The sequence below is a fragment of the Cryptomeria japonica genome, unplaced genomic scaffold, assembly GCF_030272615.1.
Source record: "Cryptomeria japonica unplaced genomic scaffold, Sugi_1.0 HiC_scaffold_192, whole genome shotgun sequence".
Lineage (NCBI taxonomy): Eukaryota > Viridiplantae > Streptophyta > Pinopsida > Cupressales > Cupressaceae > Cryptomeria > Cryptomeria japonica.
Genome location: NW_026729014.1, coordinates 5,001 through 26,470, shown reverse-complemented (window position 1 = coordinate 26,470; position 21,470 = coordinate 5,001). Strand labels below are relative to the sequence as shown.

The 21,470-nt window shown below is 63.4% G+C and overlaps 4 non-coding genes across 4 annotated transcripts; all 4 read left to right on the top strand.

Moving 5' to 3' along the window:
* The first annotated feature begins 1,987 nt into the window (after nt 1–1,987).
* LOC131867972 (5S ribosomal RNA) lies at nt 1,988–2,106 on the top strand. Its single transcript, XR_009366492.1, has one exon. It is a non-coding gene; the product is annotated as a 5S ribosomal RNA (ribosomal RNA).
* Nucleotides 2,107–8,021: 5,915 nt separating this feature from the next.
* On the top strand, nt 8,022–8,140 carry LOC131867971 (5S ribosomal RNA). The gene has a single exon (XR_009366491.1). It is a non-coding gene; the product is annotated as a 5S ribosomal RNA (ribosomal RNA).
* Nucleotides 8,141–14,056: 5,916 nt separating this feature from the next.
* On the top strand, nt 14,057–14,175 carry LOC131867970 (5S ribosomal RNA). The gene has a single exon (XR_009366490.1). It is a non-coding gene; the product is annotated as a 5S ribosomal RNA (ribosomal RNA).
* Nucleotides 14,176–20,090: 5,915 nt separating this feature from the next.
* Nucleotides 20,091–20,209, top strand: LOC131867969 (5S ribosomal RNA). Its single transcript, XR_009366489.1, has one exon. It is a non-coding gene; the product is annotated as a 5S ribosomal RNA (ribosomal RNA).
* Nucleotides 20,210–21,470: the final 1,261 nt, after the last annotated feature.

Below are 21,470 nucleotides of genomic sequence, written 5' to 3'. Positions count from 1 at the left end.
TGCCAATGTGGGTCATAGGGTGGGTACTAGGGTGGGCTGCAATGTGGGTGCCAAGGTGGGTAACATGCTCGGTTGGTTCTAAATTGGGTGTCAGGGTGGGTGTGCACCCACCTTGCCCGAGGTGGGTGCCAAGGTGCCAGTGTGGGTGGGTGCTAAGGTGGATGCCAAGGTGGGTGAGAAGGTGGGTGATAGGTTGAGTGGTAGGATGGGTGGGTGCCAAGATGGGTCACAGGGTGGGTGCAAGGGTGGGTAGGTGCTAGGGTTGGTGTCAGGGTGGGTGGGTGCTAGGTTGGGTTCCAAGGTGGGTGCGAGGGTGAGTGTCAAGGTGGGTCACAGGTTAGGTGCTAGGATGGGTGAGTGCTAGGGTGCAAAGGTGCCAGGGTGGGTGCTAGGATGGGTCGATGCTAGGGTGAGTGGCAAGGTGGGTCCACAAGTGTCAAGGTGGGTGCCGAGGTGGGTGCCAACTTGGGTTCCAAGGTGGGTGCCAAGTGGGCGACTGCTATGGTGGATGCCAAGGTGGGTCACGGGGTGGGTGCCAAGTTGCTAGGTTGTGTTCCAAGGTGGGTGCCAACGTGGCTGCTAGGGTGCGTGGGTTAAAGGGTGTGTCACAACGTGGGTGCCAGGATGGGTGCGCACCCACACTGGCCAAGACGGGTGCAAGGTTGGGTTCCAAGCCCGGTCACAGGCTGGGTGCTAGGATGGGTGGGTGCCAAGGTGGGCACCAGGGTGGGTGCACCCACCCTGGCCAAGGTGGGTCACGGGGTGGGTCCTAGGGTGGGTAACGGGGTGGGTACTAAGGTGCGTGCCAAGGTGGGTCATGGGGTGGGTGCCAAGGTGGGCACCAGGGTGGGTGTGCACCAACCCTAGCCAGGGTAGGTCACGGGGTGGTTGTCGGGGTGGGCGTCAAGGAGCCAAGGTGGGTGGCAAGTAGCCAAGTTGCGTGCCAAGGTGGGTGTCGGGGTGGGTGCCAAGGATCCAAGGTGGGTGCCAAGGAACCAAGGTGGGTGTCTGGGTGGGTGCCGAGGTGGGAGCCAGGGTGGGTCCCAAGGTGAGTGCAAAGGTGGGTGCCAGGGTCAAGGTGAGTGCCAATGTGGGTTCCAAGGTGCCAGGGTCAGGGTGAGTGCCAATGTGGGTTCAAAGGTGCTAAGTTGGGTGCGAGGTTGGGTGCGAGGGTGGGTGGGTGCCAAGGTGTGCTAGGTGGAAGCCCGGGTGGGTCGGCATCCCATGGGTGTCGAGTTGGGTGCCTGATGGGTGCTTCTTGTCAAGTTTTAGTCGTCGGGACTCATTTCGAGCCTTAGAGGTCGTTTCTTGTCCGGTTGCCCTGTCTTCGACCTGGGAACCCAATTTTGGTCCTCGGGTCCCATTTTTTTTTGTCTCGCATCCCACTTTTGGCCTGTGGCCTTTTCGGGGTCGATTCTCGTTTTGGGCATCAGAGCATGTTTCTTCTCCTAAAACCCAATATTTGTTTATTAAGTCTCGGAACACATTTTTGTTCTCGTGGACCCATCATGGGTCTTGGAACGCATTTGTGGTCCTTGGGTCCCATTTTGCATCCCGAAACTTGTGTTTTGGTGCTTGATCCCTATTTTGGGTGCCCACCTTGCACCAAGTGCGCACCCGGGGCAAACCGAGCGCCTTGGTGCACCGGGGCAAGATCGAGCGTGCACCCGAGGCGCCCCGAACATGCACCAAGGTGCACTCGGCCCACATGTGAGCGCAGGTCGTTGCGCCCGAGGTGGTGTGTGGGCACCGCGTTGCAGACGGGACACTGCACGCACACGACGCCCCGTCCAGGTGCACGCACGTAGGCCGGGCCGGGTGCACACCCGACGCCCTAGCAAGGTGCGCGCACCCGGGCAGGGCTCACACTTGGCGAACGGGGCGCACTTCGCGAGGGAGGGTGTGCACCTCGACGGGGGTGGGTGGCCGGGGTGGATTCGCACGTGGGTCGCGGTTTGCTAAGTACACACTGCGACAAGCTCATAACGGGTGCGATCATACCAGCGTTAGTGCACCGGATCCCATCAGAACTCCGCAGTTAAGCGCGCTTGGGCCGGAGTAGTACTGGGATGGGTGACCTCCCGGGAAGTCCCGGTGTTGCACCCTTTTTTAGTTTTTCGCCGGGCGTCGCAATGCTATTTGAATAAACCTTTTGCCCGTTTGCGTTCTCGTCGGGGCCGGGCCGGGCCGGGGTGCGCTGCCCGCACTACCGCGCGCGCGGGGGCGACACCGAGCGCGCACCCGAGGCGCCCCGAGCACACAGGCCACGGTGCAACCCGGGCGTTGTGCGCGCACCCCGGTGCGCCCGAGGTGCTGCGCGCGCACCCAGGTGAAATCGGTGTGCACCTCGGCCAGTGCGCGCTCGGTCGAGTCGCGCACGTTGGCCAAGGTGCACGGTGATGTTTCTTACTCTAAGGTTCCGCACCAGACGCCCGGGACAGGTGAGCGAAGCTGGGCGGGGCCGGGTGCGCGGCCGGGGCAGGTGCACGCAGCTGGAGAGAGCTTTGGAGCACACCAGAGGTGCGCACCTTGGAGCACACTTCGGAGCGCACCAATGATGCGCTCCATTCAAAAGTTTCCTGAAAAGGCAAAAAAAGTTGAGATTATAGAATTTCCCACTTGAGAGATTGTAAAAAAAAAAAATTTAAAATGAAGGAAACGCGGGTGCCAAGGTGTGCGCGCCCGGGTGCGCAGCCCAGCCAAGGTGTGCGCACCAAGGCGCCCACCCTGGCGAAGGTGCACGCAAGGTGCGCACCCGAGGCAAACCGGACAATTAACCCAACTTTCGACTTCGCGCGCACCTGCGCACCTTGGAGCGCACTTCGGAGCGCTCCTTGGTGCGCACCAATCTTGGGCACCTCGGAGTGCACCATGGCGCCCACCAAGGTGCGCACCCGGGGCAAACCGAGCTCCGACTTCGTGCGCACCTTGGAGCGCACGAAAGGTGCGCACCATGGCGCCCACCAAGGTGCGCAGCCCAGCCAAGGCGTGCGCATCAAGGTGCGCACCCTGGCGAAGGTGCGCACCCGGGGCAAACCGAGCTCCGACTTCGTGCGCACCTTGGAGCGCACAAAGGGTGCGCAACCCAGCCAAGGTGTGCGCACCCCGGGCAAACCGAGCTCCGAATCGTGCGCACCTTGGAGCACACTTCGGAGCCCTCCTTGGTGCGCACCGATGTTGCGCACCTCGGAGCGCACCCGGGGAAAACAATGCAATTAACCCGACTTTCGACTTCGTGGGCACCTCGGAGCGCTCTCGGGTTCGCACCTCGGAGCACACCGAGGTGCGCACCTTTGATGCGCTGCCTTCACCAATTTCCAGAAAAGGCAAGAAAACATTGAGAAGGTGTGCGCACCGAGGTGCCCACCCTGGCGAAGGTGCACGCGAGGTGCGCACCCGGGGCAAACCGGGCTCCGACTTCGTGCACGCCATGCTGCGCACCTTGGAGGGCCATGGTGCGCACCTTGGAGCACACTTCGGAGCGCTCAATGGTGCCCAACCCAGCCAAGGTGCCCACCGCGGCGAAGGTGCACGCGAGGTGCGCACCCGGGGCAAACCGGGCTCCGACTTCGTGCACGCCGCACCTTGGAGCACACTTCGGAGCGCTCCTTGGTGCGCACCAGGGCGCGCAACCCAGCCGAGGTGCCCACCCCGGCGAAGGTGCACGCGGGGTGCGCACCCGGGGCAAACCGGGCTCCGACTTCGTGCACGCCATGGTGCCCACCGCGGCGAAGGTGCACGCGAGGTGCGCACCCGGGGCAAACCGGGCTCCGACTTCGTGCACGCCGCACCTTGGAGCACACTTCGGAGCGCTCCTTGGTGCGCACCAGGGCGCGCAACCCAGCCGAGGTGCCCACCCCGGCGAAGGTGCACGCGAGGTGCGCACCCGGGGCAAACCGGGCTCCGACTTCGTGCACGCCATGGTGCCCACCGCGGCGAAGGTGCACGCGAGGTGCGCACCCGGGGCAAACCGGGCTCCGACTTCGTGCACGCCGCACCTTGGAGCACACTTCGGAGCGCTCCTTGGTGCGCACCATGGTGCCCACCAGGGCGCGCAACCCCGCCGAAGGTGCACGCGAGGTGCGCACCCGGGGCAAACCGGGCTCCGACTTCGTGCACGCCGCACCTTGGAGCACACTTCGGAGCGCTCCTTGGTGCGCACCAGGGCGCGCAACCCCGCCGAAGGTGCACGCGAGGTGCGCACCCGGGGCAAACCGGGCTCCGACTTCGTGCACGCCATGGTGCGCACCAGGGTGCCCACCGCGGCGAAGGTGCGCACCCGGGGCAAACCGGGCTCCGACTTCGTGCACGCCGCACCTTGGAGCACACTTCGGAGCGCTCCTTGGTGCGCACCAGGGCGCGCAACCCAGCCGAGGTGCCCACCCCGGCGAAGGTGCACGCGAGGTGCGCACCCGGGGCAAACCGGGCTCCGACTTCGTGCACGCCATGGTGCCCACCGCGGCGAAGGTGCGCACCCGGGGCAAACCGGGCTAGGACTTCGTGCACGCCGCACCTTGGAGCACACTTCGGAGCGCTCCTTGGTGCGCACCATGGTGCCCACCAGGCCGCGCAACCCAGCCAAGGTGTGCGCACCAAGGTGCACGCGAGGTGCGCACCCGGGGCAAACCGGGGTCCGGCTTCGTGCACGCCGCACCTTGGAGCACACATCGGGGCGCTCCCGGGTTCGCACCGGCGTTGCGCACCGTGGTGGGCACCTCGGAGCGCACCGTGGTGGGCACCTCGGAGCACACCAAGGTGGGCAGCGAGGTGCGCACCTTTGATGCGATGCCTTCACTAATTTCCATAAAAGGCAAAAAAAAACGAGATTTTAAAATTTCCGTTTTGAAAGATAGTGAGAAAAAGGGAATGCTGGTGCCATCTTGAGCCCGCCCTGGTGCGCAGCCCAGCCAAGGTGTGCGCACCAAGGTGCCCACCCTGGCGAAGGTGCGCGCCCGGGCAATTAACCCAACTTCCAACTTCGCGCGCGCCAGGGTGGGAGCGCACCCAACAACCGGGCCTGGGAAGAGCCAATGCGAGAAACCCCACCAAACGCTCTGACAAAAAAAGAGGGGGCGCTCCAGTAACCCCGCTTCGGAGCGCACCCTGGGCAAACCCAGCCAGGGTGCCCACCCCGGCCAAGGTGCAGGCGAGGTGCGCACCCGGGGCAAACCGGGCTCCGACAACGTGCACGCCGCACCTTGGAGCACACTTCGTAGCGCTCCCGGGTGCGCACCTCAGAGCACACCAAGGTGGGCAGCGAGGTGCGCACCTTTGATGCGCTGCCTTCACTAATTTCCAGAAAAGGCAAAAAAAAGAGGAGATTTTAAAATTTCCGTTTTGAAAGATAGTGAAAAAAACGGAACGCGGGTGCCATCTTGAGCCCGCCCTGGTGCACAGCCCAGGTAAGGTGCCCACCCTGGCAAAGGTGCGCACCCGGGCAATTAACCCTACTTCCGACTTCGTGCGCGCCAGGGTGGCAACCGGGCCTGGGAAGAGCCAATGCGAGAAACCCCACCAAACGCTCCGACAAAAAAAGAGGCGGCGCTCCAATAACCCCGCTTCGGAGCGCAGCCGGGGCAAACCCAGCCAAGGTGCCCACCCCGACGAAGGTGCACGCGAGGTGCGCACCCGGGGCAAACCGGGCTCCGACAACGTGCACGCAGCACCTTGGAGCACACTTCGAAGCACTCCCGGGTGCCCACCGGCGTTGCGCACCGTGGTGGGCAGCGAGGTGCGCACCTTTGATGCGCTGCCTTCACTAATTTCCAGAAAAGGCAAAAAAAAATGAGATTTTAAAATTTCCGTTTTGAAAGATAGTGAAAAAAACGGAACGCGGGTGCCATCTTGAGCCCGCCCTGGTGCGCAGCCCAGGCAAGGCATGCGCACCAAGGTGCCCACCCGCGGTGCACGCCCGGGGCAAACCGGGCTCCGACTTCGTGCAGGCCGCACCTTGGAGCACACTTCGGAGCGCTCCTTGGTGCGCACCATGGTGCCCACCAGGGCGCACCCGGGGCAAACCGGGCTCCGACTTCGTGCACGCCGCACCTTGGAGCACACATCGGAGCGCTCCCAGGTTCGCACCAGCGTTGCGCACCTTTGATGCGCTGCCTTCACTAATTTCCAGAAAAGGCAAAAAAAAACGATATTTTAAAATTTCCGTTCTGAAAGATAGTGAAAAAAACGGAACGCGGGTGCCATCTTGAGCCCTTCCTGGTGCGCAGCCCAGGCAAGTTGTGCGCACCAAGGTGCCCACCCTGGCGGAGGTGCGCGCCCGGGGCAAACCGGGCTCCGACTTCGTGCACTGCATGGTGCCCACCAAGGCGCGCAACCCAGCCAAGGTGCCCACCGCAGCGAAGGTGCACGCGAGGTGCGCACCCGAGGTGCACACCCGGGGCAAACCGAGCTCCGACTTCGTGCACGCCGCACCTTGGAGCACACTTCAGAGCGCTCCTTGGTGCGCACCAGGGCGCGCAACCCAGCCAAGGTGCTCACCCCGGCGAAGGTGCACGCGAGGTGCGCACCCGGGGCAAGCCGGGCTCGGACTTCGTGCACGCCGCACCTTGGAGCACACATCGGAGCGCTCCCGGGTTCGCACCAGCATTGCGCACCTTTGATGCGCTGCCTTCACTAATTTCCAGAAAAGGCAAAAAAAAAAAAAAAACGAGATTTTAAAATTTCCGTTTTGAAAGATAGTGAAAAAAACGGAACGCGGGTGCCATCTTGAGCCCGCCCTGGTGTGCAGCCCAGGCAAGTTGTGCGCACCAAGGCACCCACCCTGGCCAAGGTGGGTCACGGGGTGGGTCCTAGGGTGGGTAACGGGGTGGGTACTAAGGTGCGTGCCAAGGTGGGTCATGGGGTGGGTGCCAAGGTGGGCACCAGGGTGGGTGTGCACCAACCCTAGCCAGGGTAGGTCACGGGGTGGTTGTCGGGGTGGGCGTCAAGGAGCCAAGGTGGGTGGCAAGTAGCCAAGTTGCGTGCCAAGGTGGGTGTCGGGGTGGGTGCCAAGGATCCAAGGTGGGTGCCAAGGAACCAAGGTGGGTGTCTGGGTGGGTGCCGAGGTGGGAGCCAGGGTGGGTCCCAAGGTGAGTGCAAAGGTGGGTGCCAGGGTCAAGGTGAGTGCCAATGTGGGTTCCAAGGTGCCAGGGTCAGGGTGAGTGCCAATGTGGGTTCAAAGGTGCTAAGTTGGGTGCGAGGTTGGGTGCGAGGGTGGGTGGGTGCCAAGGTGTGCTAGGTGGAAGCCCGGGTGGGTCGGCATCCCATGGGTGTCGAGTTGGGTGCCTGATGGGTGCTTCTTGTCAAGTTTTAGTCGTCGGGACTCATTTCGAGCCTTAGAGGTCGTTTCTTGTCCGGTTGCCCTGTCTTCGACCTGGGAACCCAATTTTGGTCCTCGGGTCCCATTTTTTTTTGTCTCGCATCCCACTTTTGGCCTGTGGCCTTTTCGGGGTCGATTCTCGTTTTGGGCATCAGAGCATGTTTCTTCTCCTAAAACCCAATATTTGTTTATTAAGTCTCGGAACACATTTTTGTTCTCGTGGACCCATCATGGGTCTTGGAACGCATTTGTGGTCCTTGGGTCCCATTTTGCATCCCGAAACTTGTGTTTTGGTGCTTGATCCCTATTTTGGGTGCCCACCTTGCACCAAGTGCGCACCCGGGGCAAACCGAGCGCCTTGGTGCACCGGGGCAAGATCGAGCGTGCACCCGAGGCGCCCCGAACATGCACCAAGGTGCACTCGGCCCACATGTGAGCGCAGGTCGTTGCGCCCGAGGTGGTGTGTGGGCACCGCGTTGCAGACGGGACACTGCACGCACACGACGCCCCGTCCAGGTGCACGCACGTAGGCCGGGCCGGGTGCACACCCGACGCCCTAGCAAGGTGCGCGCACCCGGGCAGGGCTCACACTTGGCGAACGGGGCGCACTTCGCGAGGGAGGGTGTGCACCTCGACGGGGGTGGGTGGCCGGGGTGGATTCGCACGTGGGTCGCGGTTTGCTAAGTACACACTGCGACAAGCTCATAACGGGTGCGATCATACCAGCGTTAGTGCACCGGATCCCATCAGAACTCCGCAGTTAAGCGCGCTTGGGCCGGAGTAGTACTGGGATGGGTGACCTCCCGGGAAGTCCCGGTGTTGCACCCTTTTTTAGTTTTTCGCCGGGCGTCGCAATGCTATTTGAATAAACCTTTTGCCCGTTTGCGTTCTCGTCGGGGCCGGGCCGGGCCGGGGTGCGCTGCCCGCACTACCGCGCGCGCGGGGGCGACACCGAGCGCGCACCCGAGGCGCCCCGAGCACACAGGCCACGGTGCAACCCGGGCGTTGTGCGCGCACCCCGGTGCGCCCGAGGTGCTGCGCGCGCACCCAGGTGAAATCGGTGTGCACCTCGGCCAGTGCGCGCTCGGTCGAGTCGCGCACGTTGGCCAAGGTGCACGGTGATGTTTCTTACTCTAAGGTTCCGCACCAGACGCCCGGGACAGGTGAGCGAAGCTGGGCGGGGCCGGGTGCGCGGCCGGGGCAGGTGCACGCAGCTGGAGAGAGCTTTGGAGCACACCAGAGGTGCGCACCTTGGAGCACACTTCGGAGCGCACCAATGATGCGCTCCATTCAAAAGTTTCCTGAAAAGGCAAAAAAAGTTGAGATTATAGAATTTCCCACTTGAGAGATTGTAAAAAAAAAAAATTTAAAATGAAGGAAACGCGGGTGCCAAGGTGTGCGCGCCCGGGTGCGCAGCCCAGCCAAGGTGTGCGCACCAAGGCGCCCACCCTGGCGAAGGTGCACGCAAGGTGCGCACCCGAGGCAAACCGGACAATTAACCCAACTTTCGACTTCGCGCGCACCTGCGCACCTTGGAGCGCACTTCGGAGCGCTCCTTGGTGCGCACCAATCTTGGGCACCTCGGAGTGCACCATGGCGCCCACCAAGGTGCGCACCCGGGGCAAACCGAGCTCCGACTTCGTGCGCACCTTGGAGCGCACGAAAGGTGCGCACCATGGCGCCCACCAAGGTGCGCAGCCCAGCCAAGGCGTGCGCATCAAGGTGCGCACCCTGGCGAAGGTGCGCACCCGGGGCAAACCGAGCTCCGACTTCGTGCGCACCTTGGAGCGCACAAAGGGTGCGCAACCCAGCCAAGGTGTGCGCACCCCGGGCAAACCGAGCTCCGAATCGTGCGCACCTTGGAGCACACTTCGGAGCCCTCCTTGGTGCGCACCGATGTTGCGCACCTCGGAGCGCACCCGGGGAAAACAATGCAATTAACCCGACTTTCGACTTCGTGGGCACCTCGGAGCGCTCTCGGGTTCGCACCTCGGAGCACACCGAGGTGCGCACCTTTGATGCGCTGCCTTCACCAATTTCCAGAAAAGGCAAGAAAACATTGAGAAGGTGTGCGCACCGAGGTGCCCACCCTGGCGAAGGTGCACGCGAGGTGCGCACCCGGGGCAAACCGGGCTCCGACTTCGTGCACGCCATGCTGCGCACCTTGGAGGGCCATGGTGCGCACCTTGGAGCACACTTCGGAGCGCTCAATGGTGCCCAACCCAGCCAAGGTGCCCACCGCGGCGAAGGTGCACGCGAGGTGCGCACCCGGGGCAAACCGGGCTCCGACTTCGTGCACGCCGCACCTTGGAGCACACTTCGGAGCGCTCCTTGGTGCGCACCAGGGCGCGCAACCCAGCCGAGGTGCCCACCCCGGCGAAGGTGCACGCGGGTGTGCGCACCCGGGGCAAACCGGGCTCCGACTTCGTGCACGCCATGGTGCCCACCGCGGCGAAGGTGCACGCGAGGTGCGCACCCGGGGCAAACCGGGCTCCGACTTCGTGCACGCCGCACCTTGGAGCACACTTCGGAGCGCTCCTTGGTGCGCACCAGGGCGCGCAACCCAGCCGAGGTGCCCACCCCGGCGAAGGTGCACGCGAGGTGCGCACCCGGGGCAAACCGGGCTCCGACTTCGTGCACGCCATGGTGCCCACCGCGGCGAAGGTGCACGCGAGGTGCGCACCCGGGGCAAACCGGGCTCCGACTTCGTGCACGCCGCACCTTGGAGCACACTTCGGAGCGCTCCTTGGTGCGCACCATGGTGCCCACCAGGGCGCGCAACCCCGCCGAAGGTGCACGCGAGGTGCGCACCCGGGGCAAACCGGGCTCCGACTTCGTGCACGCCGCACCTTGGAGCACACTTCGGAGCGCTCCTTGGTGCGCACCAGGGCGCGCAACCCCGCCGAAGGTGCACGCGAGGTGCGCACCCGGGGCAAACCGGGCTCCGACTTCGTGCACGCCATGGTGCGCACCAGGGTGCCCACCGCGGCGAAGGTGCGCACCCGGGGCAAACCGGGCTCCGACTTCGTGCACGCCGCACCTTGGAGCACACTTCGGAGCGCTCCTTGGTGCGCACCAGGGCGCGCAACCCAGCCGAGGTGCCCACCCCGGCGAAGGTGCACGCGAGGTGCGCACCCGGGGCAAACCGGGCTCCGACTTCGTGCACGCCATGGTGCCCACCGCGGCGAAGGTGCGCACCCGGGGCAAACCGGGCTAGGACTTCGTGCACGCCGCACCTTGGAGCACACTTCGGAGCGCTCCTTGGTGCGCACCATGGTGCCCACCAGGCCGCGCAACCCAGCCAAGGTGTGCGCACCAAGGTGCACGCGAGGTGCGCACCCGGGGCAAACCGGGGTCCGGCTTCGTGCACGCCGCACCTTGGAGCACACATCGGGGCGCTCCCGGGTTCGCACCGGCGTTGCGCACCGTGGTGGGCACCTCGGAGCGCACCGTGGTGGGCACCTCGGAGCACACCAAGGTGGGCAGCGAGGTGCGCACCTTTGATGCGATGCCTTCACTAATTTCCATAAAAGGCAAAAAAAAACGAGATTTTAAAATTTCCGTTTTGAAAGATAGTGAGAAAAAGGGAATGCTGGTGCCATCTTGAGCCCGCCCTGGTGCGCAGCCCAGCCAAGGTGTGCGCACCAAGGTGCCCACCCTGGCGAAGGTGCGCGCCCGGGCAATTAACCCAACTTCCAACTTCGCGCGCGCCAGGGTGGGAGCGCACCCAACAACCGGGCCTGGGAAGAGCCAATGCGAGAAACCCCACCAAACGCTCTGACAAAAAAAGAGGGGGCGCTCCAGTAACCCCGCTTCGGAGCGCACCCTGGGCAAACCCAGCCAGGGTGCCCACCCCGGCCAAGGTGCAGGCGAGGTGCGCACCCGGGGCAAACCGGGCTCCGACAACGTGCACGCCGCACCTTGGAGCACACTTCGTAGCGCTCCCGGGTGCGCACCTCAGAGCACACCAAGGTGGGCAGCGAGGTGCGCACCTTTGATGCGCTGCCTTCACTAATTTCCAGAAAAGGCAAAAAAAAGAGGAGATTTTAAAATTTCCGTTTTGAAAGATAGTGAAAAAAACGGAACGCGGGTGCCATCTTGAGCCCGCCCTGGTGCACAGCCCAGGTAAGGTGCCCACCCTGGCAAAGGTGCGCACCCGGGCAATTAACCCTACTTCCGACTTCGTGCGCGCCAGGGTGGCAACCGGGCCTGGGAAGAGCCAATGCGAGAAACCCCACCAAACGCTCCGACAAAAAAAGAGGCGGCGCTCCAATAACCCCGCTTCGGAGCGCAGCCGGGGCAAACCCAGCCAAGGTGCCCACCCCGACGAAGGTGCACGCGAGGTGCGCACCCGGGGCAAACCGGGCTCCGACAACGTGCACGCAGCACCTTGGAGCACACTTCGAAGCACTCCCGGGTGCCCACCGGCGTTGCGCACCGTGGTGGGCAGCGAGGTGCGCACCTTTGATGCGCTGCCTTCACTAATTTCCAGAAAAGGCAAAAAAAAATGAGATTTTAAAATTTCCGTTTTGAAAGATAGTGAAAAAAACGGAACGCGGGTGCCATCTTGAGCCCGCCCTGGTGCGCAGCCCAGGCAAGGCATGCGCACCAAGGTGCCCACCCGCGGTGCACGCCCGGGGCAAACCGGGCTCCGACTTCGTGCAGGCCGCACCTTGGAGCACACTTCGGAGCGCTCCTTGGTGCGCACCATGGTGCCCACCAGGGCGCACCCGGGGCAAACCGGGCTCCGACTTCGTGCACGCCGCACCTTGGAGCACACATCGGAGCGCTCCCAGGTTCGCACCAGCGTTGCGCACCTTTGATGCGCTGCCTTCACTAATTTCCAGAAAAGGCAAAAAAAAACGATATTTTAAAATTTCCGTTCTGAAAGATAGTGAAAAAAACGGAACGCGGGTGCCATCTTGAGCCCTTCCTGGTGCGCAGCCCAGGCAAGTTGTGCGCACCAAGGTGCCCACCCTGGCGGAGGTGCGCGCCCGGGGCAAACCGGGCTCCGACTTCGTGCACTGCATGGTGCCCACCAAGGCGCGCAACCCAGCCAAGGTGCCCACCGCAGCGAAGGTGCACGCGAGGTGCGCACCCGAGGTGCACACCCGGGGCAAACCGAGCTCCGACTTCGTGCACGCCGCACCTTGGAGCACACTTCAGAGCGCTCCTTGGTGCGCACCAGGGCGCGCAACCCAGCCAAGGTGCTCACCCCGGCGAAGGTGCACGCGAGGTGCGCACCCGGGGCAAGCCGGGCTCGGACTTCGTGCACGCCGCACCTTGGAGCACACATCGGAGCGCTCCCGGGTTCGCACCAGCATTGCGCACCTTTGATGCGCTGCCTTCACTAATTTCCAGAAAAGGCAAAAAAAAAAAAAAAACGAGATTTTAAAATTTCCGTTTTGAAAGATAGTGAAAAAAACGGAACGCGGGTGCCATCTTGAGCCCGCCCTGGTGTGCAGCCCAGGCAAGTTGTGCGCACCAAGGCACCCACCCTGGCCAAGGTGGGTCACGGGGTGGGTCCTAGGGTGGGTAACGGGGTGGGTACTAAGGTGCGTGCCAAGGTGGGTCATGGGGTGGGTGCCAAGGTGGGCACCAGGGTGGGTGTGCACCAACCCTAGCCAGGGTAGGTCACGGGGTGGTTGTCGGGGTGGGCGTCAAGGAGCCAAGGTGGGTGGCAAGTAGCCAAGTTGCGTGCCAAGGTGGGTGTCGGGGTGGGTGCCAAGGATCCAAGGTGGGTGCCAAGGAACCAAGGTGGGTGTCTGGGTGGGTGCCGAGGTGGGAGCCAGGGTGGGTCCCAAGGTGAGTGCAAAGGTGGGTGCCAGGGTCAAGGTGAGTGCCAATGTGGGTTCCAAGGTGCCAGGGTCAGGGTGAGTGCCAATGTGGGTTCAAAGGTGCTAAGTTGGGTGCGAGGTTGGGTGCGAGGGTGGGTGGGTGCCAAGGTGTGCTAGGTGGAAGCCCGGGTGGGTCGGCATCCCATGGGTGTCGAGTTGGGTGCCTGATGGGTGCTTCTTGTCAAGTTTTAGTCGTCGGGACTCATTTCGAGCCTTAGAGGTCGTTTCTTGTCCGGTTGCCCTGTCTTCGACCTGGGAACCCAATTTTGGTCCTCGGGTCCCATTTTTTTTTGTCTCGCATCCCACTTTTGGCCTGTGGCCTTTTCGGGGTCGATTCTCGTTTTGGGCATCAGAGCATGTTTCTTCTCCTAAAACCCAATATTTGTTTATTAAGTCTCGGAACACATTTTTGTTCTCGTGGACCCATCATGGGTCTTGGAACGCATTTGTGGTCCTTGGGTCCCATTTTGCATCCCGAAACTTGTGTTTTGGTGCTTGATCCCTATTTTGGGTGCCCACCTTGCACCAAGTGCGCACCCGGGGCAAACCGAGCGCCTTGGTGCACCGGGGCAAGATCGAGCGTGCACCCGAGGCGCCCCGAACATGCACCAAGGTGCACTCGGCCCACATGTGAGCGCAGGTCGTTGCGCCCGAGGTGGTGTGTGGGCACCGCGTTGCAGACGGGACACTGCACGCACACGACGCCCCGTCCAGGTGCACGCACGTAGGCCGGGCCGGGTGCACACCCGACGCCCTAGCAAGGTGCGCGCACCCGGGCAGGGCTCACACTTGGCGAACGGGGCGCACTTCGCGAGGGAGGGTGTGCACCTCGACGGGGGTGGGTGGCCGGGGTGGATTCGCACGTGGGTCGCGGTTTGCTAAGTACACACTGCGACAAGCTCATAACGGGTGCGATCATACCAGCGTTAGTGCACCGGATCCCATCAGAACTCCGCAGTTAAGCGCGCTTGGGCCGGAGTAGTACTGGGATGGGTGACCTCCCGGGAAGTCCCGGTGTTGCACCCTTTCTTAGTTTTTCGCCGGGCGTCGCAATGCTATTTGAATAAACCTTTTGCCCGTTTGCGTTCTCGTCGGGGCCGGGCCGGGCCGGGGTGCGCTGCCCGCACTACCGCGCGCGCGGGGGCGACACCGAGCGCGCACCCGAGGCGCCCCGAGCACACAGGCCACGGTGCAACCCGGGCGTTGTGCGCGCACCCCGGTGCGCCCGAGGTGCTGCGCGCGCACCCAGGTGAAATCGGTGTGCACCTCGGCCAGTGCGCGCTCGGTCGAGTCGCGCACGTTGGCCAAGGTGCACGGTGATGTTTCTTACTCTAAGGTTCCGCACCAGACGCCCGGGACAGGTGAGCGAAGCTGGGCGGGGCCGGGTGCGCGGCCGGGGCAGGTGCACGCAGCTGGAGAGAGCTTTGGAGCACACCAGAGGTGCGCACCTTGGAGCACACTTCGGAGCGCACCAATGATGCGCTCCATTCAAAAGTTTCCTGAAAAGGCAAAAAAAGTTGAGATTATAGAATTTCCCACTTGAGAGATTGTAAAAAAAAAAAATTTAAAATGAAGGAAACGCGGGTGCCAAGGTGTGCGCGCCCGGGTGCGCAGCCCAGCCAAGGTGTGCGCACCAAGGCGCCCACCCTGGCGAAGGTGCACGCAAGGTGCGCACCCGAGGCAAACCGGACAATTAACCCAACTTTCGACTTCGCGCGCACCTGCGCACCTTGGAGCGCACTTCGGAGCGCTCCTTGGTGCGCACCAATCTTGGGCACCTCGGAGTGCACCATGGCGCCCACCAAGGTGCGCACCCGGGGCAAACCGAGCTCCGACTTCGTGCGCACCTTGGAGCGCACGAAAGGTGCGCACCATGGCGCCCACCAAGGTGCGCAGCCCAGCCAAGGCGTGCGCATCAAGGTGCGCACCCTGGCGAAGGTGCGCACCCGGGGCAAACCGAGCTCCGACTTCGTGCGCACCTTGGAGCGCACAAAGGGTGCGCAACCCAGCCAAGGTGTGCGCACCCCGGGCAAACCGAGCTCCGAATCGTGCGCACCTTGGAGCACACTTCGGAGCCCTCCTTGGTGCGCACCGATGTTGCGCACCTCGGAGCGCACCCGGGGAAAACAATGCAATTAACCCGACTTTCGACTTCGTGGGCACCTCGGAGCGCTCTCGGGTTCGCACCTCGGAGCACACCGAGGTGCGCACCTTTGATGCGCTGCCTTCACCAATTTCCAGAAAAGGCAAGAAAACATTGAGAAGGTGTGCGCACCGAGGTGCCCACCCTGGCGAAGGTGCACGCGAGGTGCGCACCCGGGGCAAACCGGGCTCCGACTTCGTGCACGCCATGCTGCGCACCTTGGAGGGCCATGGTGCGCACCTTGGAGCACACTTCGGAGCGCTCAATGGTGCCCAACCCAGCCAAGGTGCCCACCGCGGCGAAGGTGCACGCGAGGTGCGCACCCGGGGCAAACCGGGCTCCGACTTCGTGCACGCCGCACCTTGGAGCACACTTCGGAGCGCTCCTTGGTGCGCACCAGGGCGCGCAACCCAGCCGAGGTGCCCACCCCGGCGAAGGTGCACGCGGGGTGCGCACCCGGGGCAAACCGGGCTCCGACTTCGTGCACGCCATGGTGCCCACCGCGGCGAAGGTGCACGCGAGGTGCGCACCCGGGGCAAACCGGGCTCCGACTTCGTGCACGCCGCACCTTGGAGCACACTTCGGAGCGCTCCTTGGTGCGCACCAGGGCGCGCAACCCAGCCGAGGTGCCCACCCCGGCGAAGGTGCACGCGAGGTGCGCACCCGGGGCAAACCGGGCTCCGACTTCGTGCACGCCATGGTGCCCACCGCGGCGAAGGTGCACGCGAGGTGCGCACCCGGGGCAAACCGGGCTCCGACTTCGTGCACGCCGCACCTTGGAGCACACTTCGGAGCGCTCCTTGGTGCGCACCATGGTGCCCACCAGGGCGCGCAACCCCGCCGAAGGTGCACGCGAGGTGCGCACCCGGGGCAAACCGGGCTCCGACTTCGTGCACGCCGCACCTTGGAGCACACTTCGGAGCGCTCCTTGGTGCGCACCAGGGCGCGCAACCCCGCCGAAGGTGCACGCGAGGTGCGCACCCGGGGCAAACCGGGCTCCGACTTCGTGCACGCCATGGTGCGCACCAGGGTGCCCACCGCGGCGAAGGTGCGCACCCGGGGCAAACCGGGCTCCGACTTCGTGCACGCCGCACCTTGGAGCACACTTCGGAGCGCTCCTTGGTGCGCACCAGGGCGCGCAACCCAGCCGAGGTGCCCACCCCGGCGAAGGTGCACGCGAGGTGCGCACCCGGGGCAAACCGGGCTCCGACTTCGTGCACGCCATGGTGCCCACCGCGGCGAAGGTGCGCACCCGGGGCAAACCGGGCTAGGACTTCGTGCACGCCGCACCTTGGAGCACACTTTGGAGCGCTCCTTGGTGCGCACCATGGTGCCCACCAGGCCGCGCAACCCAGCCAAGGTGTGCGCACCAAGGTGCACGCGAGGTGCGCACCCGGGGCAAACCGGGGTCCGGCTTCGTGCACGCCGCACCTTGGAGCACACATCGGGGCGCTCCCGGGTTCGCACCGGCGTTGCGCACCGTGGTGGGCACCTCGGAGCGCACCGTGGTGGGCACCTCGGAGCACACCAAGGTGGGCAGCGAGGTGCGCACCTTTGATGCGATGCCTTCACTAATTTCCATAAAAGGCAAAAAAAAACGAGATTTTAAAATTTCCGTTTTGAAAGATAGTGAGAAAAAGGGAATGCTGGTGCCATCTTGAGCCCGCCCTGGTGCGCAGCCCAGCCAAGGTGTGCGCACCAAGGTGCCCACCCTGGCGAAGGTGCGCGCCCGGGCAATTAACCCAACTTCCAACTTCGCGCGCGCCAGGGTGGGAGCGCACCCAACAACCGGGCCTGGGAAGAGCCAATGCGAGAAACCCCACCAAACGCTCTGACAAAAAAAGAGGGGGCGCTCCAGTAACCCCGCTTCGGAGCGCACCCTGGGCAAACCCAGCCAGGGTGCCCACCCCGGCCAAGGTGCAGGCGAGGTGCGCACCCGGGGCAAACCGGGCTCCGACAACGTGCACGCCGCACCTTGGAGCACACTTCGTAGCGCTCCCGGGTGCGCACCTCAGAGCACACCAAGGTGGGCAGCGAGGTGCGCACCTTTGATGCGCTGCCTTCACTAATTTCCAGAAAAGGCAAAAAAAAGAGGAGATTTTAAAATTTCCGTTTTGAAAGATAGTGAAAAAAACGGAACGCGGGTGCCATCTTGAGCCCGCCCTGGTGCACAGCCCAGGTAAGGTGCCCACCCTGGCAAAGGTGCGCACCCGGGCAATTAACCCTACTTCCGACTTCGTGCGCGCCAGGGTGGCAACCGGGCCTGGGAAGAGCCAATGCGAGAAACCCCACCAAACGCTCCGACAAAAAAAGAGGCGGCGCTCCAATAACCCCGCTTCGGAGCGCAGCCGGGGCAAACCCAGCCAAGGTGCCCACCCCGACGAAGGTGCACGCGAGGTGCGCACCCGGGGCAAACCGGGCTCCGACAACGTGCACGCAGCACCTTGGAGCACACTTCGAAGCACTCCCGGGTGCCCACCGGCGTTGCGCACCGTGGTGGGCAGCGAGGTGCGCACCTTTGATGCGCTGCCTTCACTAATTTCCAGAAAAGGCAAAAAAAAATGAGATTTTAAAATTTCCGTTTTGAAAGATAGTGAAAAAAACGGAACGCGGGTGCCATCTTGAGCCCGCCCTGGTGCGCAGCCCAGGCAAGGCATGCGCACCAAGGTGCCCACCCGCGGTGCACGCCCGGGGCAAACCGGGCTCCGACTTCGTGCAGGCCGCACCTTGGAGCACACTTCGGAGCGCTCCTTGGTGCGCACCATGGTGCCCACCAGGGCGCACCCGGGGCAAACCGGGCTCCGACTTCGTGCACGCCGCACCTTGGAGCACACATCGGAGCGCTCCCAGGTTCGCACCAGCGTTGCGCACCTTTGATGCGCTGCCTTCACTAATTTCCAGAAAAGGCAAAAAAAAACGATATTTTAAAATTTCCGTTCTGAAAGATAGTGAAAAAAACGGAACGCGGGTGCCATCTTGAGCCCTTCCTGGTGCGCAGCCCAGGCAAGTTGTGCGCACCAAGGTGCCCACCCTGGCGGAGGTGCGCGCCCGGGGCAAACCGGGCTCCGACTTCGTGCACTGCATGGTGCCCACCAAGGCGCGCAACCCAGCCAAGGTGCCCACCGCAGCGAAGGTGCACGCGAGGTGCGCACCCGAGGTGCACACCCGGGGCAAACCGAGCTCCGACTTCGTGCACGCCGCACCTTGGAGCACACTTCAGAGCGCTCCTTGGTGCGCACCAGGGCGCGCAACCCAGCCAAGGTGCTCACCCCGGCGAAGGTGCACGCGAGGTGCGCACCCGGGGCAAGCCGGGCTCGGACTTCGTGCACGCCGCACCTTGGAGCACACATCGGAGCGCTCCCGGGTTCGCACCAGCATTGCGCACCTTTGATGCGCTGCCTTCACTAATTTCCAGAAAAGGCAAAAAAAAAAAAAAAACGAGATTTTAAAATTTCCGTTTTGAAAGATAGTGAAAAAAACGGAACGCGGGTGCCATCTTGAGCCCGCCCTGGTGTGCAGCCCAGGCAAGTTGTGCGCACCAAGGCACCCACCCTGGCCAAGGTGGGTCACGGGGTGGGTCCTAGGGTGGGTAACGGGGTGGGTACTAAGGTGCGTGCCAAGGTGGGTCATGGGGTGGGTGCCAAGGTGGGCACCAGGGTGGGTGTGCACCAACCCTAGCCAGGGTAGGTCACGGGGTGGTTGTCGGGGTGGGCGTCAAGGAGCCAAGGTGGGTGGCAAGTAGCCAAGTTGCGTGCCAAGGTGGGTGTCGGGGTGGGTGCCAAGGATCCAAGGTGGGTGCCAAGGAACCAAGGTGGGTGTCTGGGTGGGTGCCGAGGTGGGAGCCAGGGTGGGTCCCAAGGTGAGTGCAAAGGTGGGTGCCAGGGTCAAGGTGAGTGCCAATGTGGGTTCCAAGGTGCCAGGGTCAGGGTGAGTGCCAATGTGGGTTCAAAGGTGCTAAGTTGGGTGCGAGGTTGGGTGCGAGGGTGGGTGGGTGCCAAGGTGTGCTAGGTGGAAGCCCGGGTGGGTCGGCATCCCATGGGTGTCGAGTTGGGTGCCTGATGGGTGCTTCTTGTCAAGTTTTAGTCGTCGGGACTCATTTCGAGCCTTAGAGGTCGTTTCTTGTCCGGTTGCCCTGTCTTCGACCTGGGAACCCAATTTTGGTCCTCGGGTCCCATTTTTTTTTGTCTCGCATCCCACTTTTGGCCTGTGGCCTTTTCGGGGTCGATTCTCGTTTTGGGCATCAGAGCATGTTTCTTCTCCTAAAACCCAATATTTGTTTATTAAGTCTCGGAACACATTTTTGTTCTCGTGGACCCATCATGGGTCTTGGAACGCATTTGTGGTCCTTGGGTCCCATTTTGCATCCCGAAACTTGTGTTTTGGTGCTTGATCCCTATTTTGGGTGCCCACCTTGCACCAAGTGCGCACCCGGGGCAAACCGAGCGCCTTGGTGCACCGGGGCAAGATCGAGCGTGCACCCGAGGCGCCCCGAACATGCACCAAGGTGCACTCGGCCCACATGTGAGCGCAGGTCGTTGCGCCCGAGGTGGTGTGTGGGCACCGCGTTGCAGACGGGACACTGCACGCACACGACGCCCCGTCCAGGTGCACGCACGTAGGCCGGGCCGGGTGCACACCCGACGCCCTAGCAAGGTGCGCGCACCCGGGCAGGGCTCACACTTGGCGAACGGGGCGCACTTCGCGAGGGAGGGTGTGCACCTCGACGGGGGTGGGTGGCCGGGGTGGATTCGCACGTGGGTCGCGGTTTGCTAAGTACACACTGCGACAAGCTCATAACGGGTGCGATCATACCAGCGTTAGTGCACCGGATCCCATCAGAACTCCGCAGTTAAGCGCGCTTGGGCCGGAGTAGTACTGGGATGGGTGACCTCCCGGGAAGTCCCGGTGTTGCACCCTTTTTTAGTTTTTCGCCGGGCGTCGCAATGCTATTTGAATAAACCTTTTGCCCGTTTGCGTTCTCGTCGGGGCCGGGCCGGGCCGGGGTGCGCTGCCCGCACTACCGCGCGCGCGGGGGCGACACCGAGCGCGCACCCGAGGCGCCCCGAGCACACAGGCCACGGTGCAACCCGGGCGTTGTGCGCGCACCCCGGTGCGCCCGAGGTGCTGCGCGCGCACCCAGGTGAAATCGGTGTGCACCTCGGCCAGTGCGCGCTCGGTCGAGTCGCGCACGTTGGCCAAGGTGCACGGTGATGTTTCTTACTCTAAGGTTCCGCACCAGACGCCCGGGATAGGTGAGCGAAGCTGGGCGGGGCCGGGTGCGCGGCCGGGGCAGGTGCACGCAGCTGGAGAGAGCTTTGGAGCACACCAGAGGTGCGCACCTTGGAGCACACTTCGGAGCGCACCAATGATGCGCTCCATTCAAAAGTTTCCTGAAAAGGCAAAAAAAGTTGAGATTATAGAATTTCCCACTTGAGAGATTGTAAAAAAAAAAAATTTAAAATGAAGGAAACGCGGGTGCCAAGGTGTGCGCGCCCGGGTGCGCAGCCCAGCCAAGGTGTGCGCACCAAGGCGCCCACCCTGGCGAAGGTGCACGCAAGGTGCGCACCCGAGGCAAACCGGACAATTAACCCAACTTTCGACTTCGCGCGCACCTGCGCACCTTGGAGCGCACTTCGGAGCGCTCCTTGGTGCGCACCAATCTTGGGCACCTCGGAGTGCACCATGGCGCCCACCAAGGTGCGCACCCGGGGCAAACCGAGCTCCGACTTCGTGCGCACCTTGGAGCGCACGAAAGGTGCGCACCATGGCGCCCACCAAGGTGCGCAGCCCAGCCAAGGCGTGCGCATCAAGGTGCGCACCCTGGCGAAGGTGCGCACCCGGGGCAAACCGAGCTCCGACTTCGTGCGCACCTTGGAGCGCACAAAGGGTGCGCAACCCAGCCAAGGTGTGCGCACCCCGGGCAAACCGAGCTCCGAATCGTGCGCACCTTGGAGCACACTTCGGAGCCCTCCTTGGTGCGCACCGATGTTGCGCACCTCGGAGCGCACCCGGGGAAAACAATGCAATTAACCCGACTTTCGACTTCGTGGGCACCTCGGAGCGCTCTCGGGTTCGCACCTCGGAGCACACCGAGGTGCGCACCTTTGATGCGCTGCCTTCACCAATTTCCAGAAAAGGCAAGAAAACATTGAGAAGGTGTGCGCACCGAGGTGCCCAC